We start from the raw sequence: 7,726 nt of genomic DNA on the forward strand, positions 1-7,726 counted from the left end.
GTAGCACCTGTCTCCGCTCTGGCTAATAGAGGGGGATCTCCTGCTGGAAACCCCCCCCTCTATTACAGACAACCCGCATGAAGAGGATGGCATCACTGTGATGAAGAAGTGCTCTGGGGTGAAGGGTTACCCTGCTAGAACCTCCAAATTACATCAGGTCGGTATTGGTGGGGAAGTCAAGCTCAAGGTCCTCAGTCCCATCCAATATGGCGCTGAATGTGGCAGTAAAACCTTCTAATATGGAATCTTCTTTATGTCATAAACATTTGTATTTATGACATCAGCACCTTCATCATCATTACTACAGGAATTTATTACCACTGCACAACTCATACATTGTGACGTCACCCACAGTGGTCTGAAGTGTTAACCCTTTAATGACTGGCAATGTACTTAGTACAGATGCCATATAGCTGAATAGAACATATCAGCGGCCATAAAGGAAAAGGGGTAATGCAGGGAGCATCTCCGCACAAGAACAATCCATGACAAAGGGTTGTCCAGGATGAGATAACTTGTCTGCTTTCTCCAAAAACCAGCACCACACCTGTCCATAGGTTGTGTGTGGTATTAAAGCTCATTACCATTCACTTAAATGGAGCTAACTGGCAATACCAGATACAACCTGTGGATAGGTGTGGTGCTGTTTTTGGAAGAAAGCAGCCATATTTTTCTAATCCTGCACAGTTACTGTTAGAAATAGTTCAAAAAATGTGGGGGGAGAAGGAGAAGAAGGGGAGAGGGAAAGAAAAAATTAAAAAAAGGGAAAATGAGGAACTCTGAGGTAAAATAAATCAAACTAGACTGAAAGGAGTCTGCTGGAGGTGCCAGATGGAAAGACATATTTCTGCCATGGGGACCAGATTAGTTGAAATGTATCTTGAAGGGGGGCTTCAGAGAGTGGGTTTTAGCACTTTCCTGCCCTATGAAGTGCTGTTGCTTTGAAAAACTATGCAGTTCATCTTCGAATGCAGCGTTACAAAAACAAATTATTTTGTAAAAAATAAATTTATATAAATTTGGTATCGCCATAATCGTAACGACCCACAGAATCAAGTTGTCATGCAATTCATGGCGCCCGATGAACACTGTAAAATCAAAACAGAAATGGCGGAATTACAGGTTTTTTTTCAATTCACCCCACAAAATGTAGGTTTTTAAAAAAAAAAAAATTAATACATTATATGGTACATTAGGCCGCAGGGTAAATTCCACGTAAACAGCGCCATTCATCGGTTAACTGTTTAAATTATACCAGTTCAAGTGACCTTTATCGAAAAACACTATAAGACATTTTTTTCCAATTAACCTTTTAATTGGGCCTAGCATGTGTGATACTGTCTGCTAAGCAGTTGTATCTCAGCCGCTGTCTCCTATCAAGTAGCAGAGCTATCAGGTGTCATAGTCTTCGGGTTCACACGCAAAGTCAAAAATGGCTGAAAATTACAGAGCTGTTTTCAGAGAACACAGACTTTGATTTACAGCCGTTTTTGAAGCTGGAAAAGTTTTTTGAGGTGTTTTTTTCTAGATGTTTTTGGAGCTGTTTTTCCATTGACACAATGAAAAACATCTCCAAAAACGGCTCAAGATGTGACATGCTCCTTTTTACGCGCCTTTTTAAAATACAATAGGCAGATGTTTGTAGGCATTGGGCTACCGATTTTTCAGTCGTATTTGAAGGCGTTTACGCCCCGAAATACGCCTGAAAACACAGCGTGTGAATATACCCTTATAGATACGCTGTCTCAGATATATATATCTTTTTTTGTTTTTTTAGGGGGGTGGGCAAAACACATGTCTTGTGGAACAAGACAGTCTGATTAGTGGGGGAGATACGGAGTCTGGCTTTGGCCTTTTGTTACACACTCAATGTAAAATTGTACACTAACTCGGAGCTGACGTTGATTTCTGCTTTACATTACGCCCGTTACTGGCGTAAATGATAGTAAAATTGTCGGCCCTTTCTGCCAAGCTTTACACACTTTTCAAAAAGTGCCAAGCGCAGCATAAACTGCCCAAAAACTTTCCCGCACTTTTGGGACTTTTCTATGCCAGATAAGAGGCTTAGCAAGGGTAATAAATTCTCCTCTAGGGCTACAGACAGTAATACAATATCTTAATGCAAGGATCTGTACACTCAGTGTCTGACTGAGCTACCTTGGACCCACCAAAGGAAATAATTCTTGGGGGTCTACCGTTCAACTATATAGAAATAATTTGAACACTCTAGATTGTGTACTAAAAACATGTGTAGTAAAACAAAGACCAATATTCCCACCATATTGTGACAGATATCAGTCCTACACAGGCATTCTGCAGACCATATAAGTGAATACAGTGCAATGAAATTCAGTGACTCACAGGTGACATCTTCTCAGATTGTAGTCGTTCATGTTCTCTTTTCTTCATCCGGCCCAGAACGCCATGATGACTTCTTCCAGTCTTCTTCATCTCCAATGCCCAAGCGGGAACCACAAGTTACGTCATGAAAGTGTTGATGTAACCTAGATACCACGTGTAATGACGGGGTAGGGAGACAGACAGGTGAGCCCTAATCGGCCCGCCACTCAGTCCCTGCCTACTTGCAAGGCACGTCCTAGGCGACAGCATACAACTGGGCGACGGTCCCTACGCTCAATATGTGCACGACAGACAAACAGACAAGGCCCACGGCAACACAGTGAGCAACAGGCGTAGTGAACGAGCCGAGTCAAACCAGGAGTGTACGAGGTACCAATCGCAGAGCAGGAGCGTAGTCAGTAAAGCCAGGGTCAAAATGAAGCAAGGTCAATAATAATAGCAGGAGCAGCAGAGCCAGGAAACAGGAAAGAATCACAGGCAATGACAAGCAGGAAATGAAGGTATAAATAGACTGAGGGCGGGAGCTAGAACCATCTGGCCAGGCTGTGATAGGTTCTCCCACTCCTGAGCCTACCACCCCTATTGGTAGTAGATCGAGTCACTCTATCAGACCTAGGAGCAGGTGCAGACTGATTAACAACGGGCGTCGACACAGAAGCTGTGTCTGGCAGATCCTTTACAGTACCCCCCTTTTATGAGGGGCCACTGGACACTTTCTAGGTGGACCTGGCTTATTGGAGAACCGAAGATGGAACCTCCTGAGCAATACCCCAGCGTGAACATCCCGGGCGGGTACCCAAGTACTCTCTTCAGGCCCATATTCTCTCCAGTGGACCAGGTACTGGAGGGAGCCTTGTACCATCCTGCTGTCCACAATCTTGGCCACCTCGAATTCTACCCCTTCAGGGGTGAGAACAGGGACCGGAGGTTTCCTCGAGGCAGCCAAGGATGGGGAGCAGCGTTTCAGGAGGGAGGCATGAAACACGTTGTGTATTCGAAAAGACGGGGGTAACTCCAGTCGGAAGGAGACAGGGTTAAGGACCTCAATGACCTTGTACGGCCCTATATACCGGGGAGCAAATTTTTTGGACGGAACTTTAAGGCGCAAATTTTTTGAAGACAGCCACACCAGATTCCCGACCACAAACAAGGGGTTAGCAGAACGTCTTCTATCTGCCTGAGTCTTTTGTATGCTCTGGAACGCCTCTAGGTTCTTCTGAACCTGGGCCCAGACTGTGCACAGTACCCGATGAACGACATCTACCTCGGGATTGTTGGAACCACCAGGTGAAACGGAGGAGAACCGTAGATTAAACCCAAAATTACAGAAAAAGGGGGAGACCCCTCACAAGTTACAGTTATTAAGGGAAAATTCGGCGAGGGAAATGAAGGAGACCCAATCATATAGACAGTCAGAGATAAAACACCTTAAATATTGTTCTAGAGACTGATTAGTCCTCTCGGTTTGGCCATTAGTAGAGATGAGCGAACCGGGACAACCGACCCCGGGTTCGGTCCGAACATCCGGAAAAGTTCGGTTTGCAGTGAATCCGAACTTCACCGGGTTCGGCCGAACCCGTTTTGACCGAACCCGGTCAAAAATATTATACAAATCGGCAGTCACTTGTCTCTATCAATCACTGATAGAGAAAAGAGGCTGCTGATTAAAAATAAAATAAAAATAAAATAAAAATAAAATAAAAATAAAATAAAAATAAAATAAAAATAAAATAAAATAAAAATAAAATAAAAAGCATTTCATACGTACCCGGTCGTTGTCTTGGTGACGAGTCCCTCTTCTTCCTCCTGTCCGACCTTCTTTTCTGACGTGGCAGCCTGTGATTGGCTGCAGACGCCTCTGCAGCCTGTGATTGGCTGCAGAGGCCTCTGCAGCCTGTGATTGGCTGCAGCGGTCACATGGGCTGTAACGTCACCCAGGAATGTCGGGCCGGATGTCGAGAGGGACGCGTCACCAAGGCAACGGCCAGGAGACCGGACTGGAGGAAGCAGAAAGTTCTCGGTAAGTATGAACGTCTTTTTTTTTTACAGGTTACTCTATATTGTGATCGGTAGTCACTGTCCAGGGTGCTGAAACTGTTACTGCCGATCAGTTAACTCTTTCAGCACCCTGGACAGTGACTATTTACTGACGTCGCCTAGCAACGCTGCCGTAATGACGGGTGCACACATGTAGCCACCCGTCATTACGGGGCCTCATGCACACGACCGTAAAAACACCCGTTATTACGGGTCGTAATTACGACCCGAAATAGCGGGCCCATAGACTTCTGTTAGCCACGGGTACCTTCACGTTTTCTCACGGGAAGGTGCCCGTGCCGTTAAAGAGATAGAACATGTTCTATTTTTTTATTTTACGGGCCGTGCTCCTATACTTTATAATGGGAGTAGGGCTCGGAAAAACGACCGGCTGCCCGTGGCCGGCCGTGCTCATCTCCTGAAATACTCTGTGCTGCCTTAAACTCTATGGACAGGTCAGGATCCTGTTTCTTTTAAATGCTGCTAGGGAACCCGCTCGATCCACTATATAAGTGTAATGGCAGGAAGGAGGTGAAGGGAACAAGTGAGCCCTAATCTACCCACCGCCCTGTCCCTGCCTACTTGCAACGATCCGCCCTAGGCGACGGGGTACAACTTGGCGGCGGTCCCTACACTGTCTAAGTGCAAGGGAGAACAAACAGGGAACACGCAAGGGAAGGGGCAGTAGCCCACGGAACGCCGCGAGGAAACGGAGCGGTGAATGAGTCAGTCAGGATCAGGATGTAGTGGAGTATACCAACGAGAGCACAGAGCAGGAAGCAAGCCAGGGGCAAAGTGAAGCAGGATAAGCGGAACTGAAGCAAGGCAGAAGCACGGCAGAAGCAGGCTGGAGCAAGGCAGCAGTGGGGCCAGGAATCCAAGAAGAATAACAAGCACTGAGGAAGAGCACACGGCAGGTATAAATGGACAGGGGGCGGAGCTAACTCCGACTGACCAGGCCGCGATAGGCTCTCCCACTCCTGAGCCTGCCACCCTGGTTGGTGGGAGCCGGTGTCAGTCTAAGAGGTCTGGCCTCAGGTGTCGACTGATTAATCCCGGGAGTATACACAGACGTAGTACCTGGCAGATCCTTTACAATAAGGCTGTGCTACAGTGCAGCATTTAAAAGAAACAGGATCCTGACCTGTCCACAGAGTTTAAGGCAGCACAGAGTATTTCAGGAGATGAGCGTGCAGATTTAGTGCTGCTGTGAACTCTGCTCTTACCATTACGTAGCTCTCAGTCTGTTACCTGTCCTCCACTCCTGTCCTCTATAACACCTTCATGATTGGCAAGTCACCACGTAATGGTAAGAGCAGAGTTCACAGCAGCACAGAGTATTTCAGGAGATGAGCGTGCGGATCTTGTGCGGGGTGGTGACTTGCCAATCATGTGAAGGTGTTATTGAGGACAGGAGTGGAGGAGAGGTAACAGACTGAGAGCTACGTAATGGTAAGAGCAGAGTTCACAGCAGCACAGAATCTGCACGCTCCTCTCCTGAAATACTCTGTGCTGCTGTGAACTCTGCTCTTACCATTACGTAGCTTCTAACAGACCAGCTACTTCTGCAGCCTGTTATATCTGCTGTCCTGGGATGGGGCATGTTGTAAAGCCCCTGCTGCTTCAAGAGTGTGTGTATGAGTGTGTAAATGTGTAAATGTTTGTGTGTGTGTGTGTGTGTGTGTGTAAATGTGTGTGTGTGTGTATATATATATATATAGAAGATCCAAACATAGGAGCAGCACTGTGTCAATAGCCAGAAACGGTTGGTGCTAGCTTCAAAATATCAAGGAGTGACGAGCTCCTCATGCATATATCCAAGAAAAAGAGACTGGAAGCAGCACTCAGCAAAAAAATGTGAATTTACACTGTGTTGGGTGAATAAATTCACATTTTTTTGCTGAGTGCTGCTTCCAGTCTCTTTTTCTTGGATATATATATATATATATATATATATGATTCTCGTCTATATATGAGACTGTCTGCATTAGAGATCCTACATAGAAGGTAGGTGTGTGTATGAGTGTGTAAATGTGTGTGTGTGTGTGTGTGTGTGTGTGTGTGTATATGTGTGTCTGTGTGTATTTGGATATATATGATTCTTGTGTCCATATGATACTGTATTGTGCGTAGTGTATGTTGCAATATTATAGGCAGTGGCGTAGCTATAGGGGTCGCAATTGCGACCGGGCCCAGAAGCCAGGGGGGCCTGCAACCCCCCGCACCACATGAATAAAAAGTTACTATAGTAACTCGGGCCGCGGGCCCCTGTTACTATAATAACTGACAGTACTTAGCCTCCTGGTTCCGGAGCGCAGTGGAGGTCCTGACGTCACAGCGCTATGCGCCGCGCACAACATCGTGATCCTGGATAGAGTTAGGACAGAGCTTCCGCCGCGGCTGAAGAGGAGGGTAAGATTAATATCCCTGTCTGCTGAAGCTGATTGGCGGGGTCCGACTCCCGGGATCCGCCAATCAACAGTTTTGAAGGGGCCGCAGTGTTCGTACTAGAGCTGCTTCCCCTTCATTACGGTCACTTGATTCAGGTCACACAGTGAATCTGTGTCGGCGATTCACAGTGTGAGCGAGTAAGGGAAATGAAGGGGAAGCAGCTCTCGTACGAGTGCTGTGGCCCCTTCAAAACAGCTGATTGGCAGGTCCCGGGAGACAAACCCTGACACATCAGCTATTGATGGCCTATCCTGAGGATAGGCCATCAATGTTTAGGGACTGTTTTTGCTGTGCTTTTGTGTAAATAGTGGGAAAACTGATGTGTAGAGTATATAGTGTATATACTGGTATTGTGTGTGTAGACTGTGTAGCAGTATTGTGCGTAGTGTATGTTGCAATATTATAGGCAGTGGCGTAGCTATAGGGGTCGCAATTGCGACCGGGCCCAGAAGCCAGGGGGGCCTGCAGCCCCCCGCACCACATGAATAAAAAGTTACTATAGTAACTCGGGCCGCGGGCCCCTGTTACTATAATAACTGACAGTACTTAGCCTCCTGGTTCCGGAGCGCAGTGGAGGTCCTGACGTCACAGCGCTATGCGCCGCGCACAACATCGTGATCCTGGATAGAGTTAGGACAGAGCTTCCGCCGCGGCTGAAGAGGAGGGTAAGATTAATATCCCTGTCTGCTGAAGCTGATTGGCGGGGTCCGACTCCCGGGATCCGCCAATCAACAGTTTTGAAGGGGCCGCAGTGTTCGTACTAGAGCTGCTTCCCCTTCATTACGGTCACTTGATTCAGGTCACACAGTGAATCTGTGTCGGCGATTCACAGTGTGAGCGAGTAAGGGAAATGAAGGGGAAGCAGCTCTCGTACGAG

This window comes from Rhinoderma darwinii, unplaced genomic scaffold (assembly GCF_050947455.1).
Source record: "Rhinoderma darwinii isolate aRhiDar2 unplaced genomic scaffold, aRhiDar2.hap1 Scaffold_653, whole genome shotgun sequence".
NCBI classification, from domain to species: domain Eukaryota; kingdom Metazoa; phylum Chordata; class Amphibia; order Anura; family Rhinodermatidae; genus Rhinoderma; species Rhinoderma darwinii.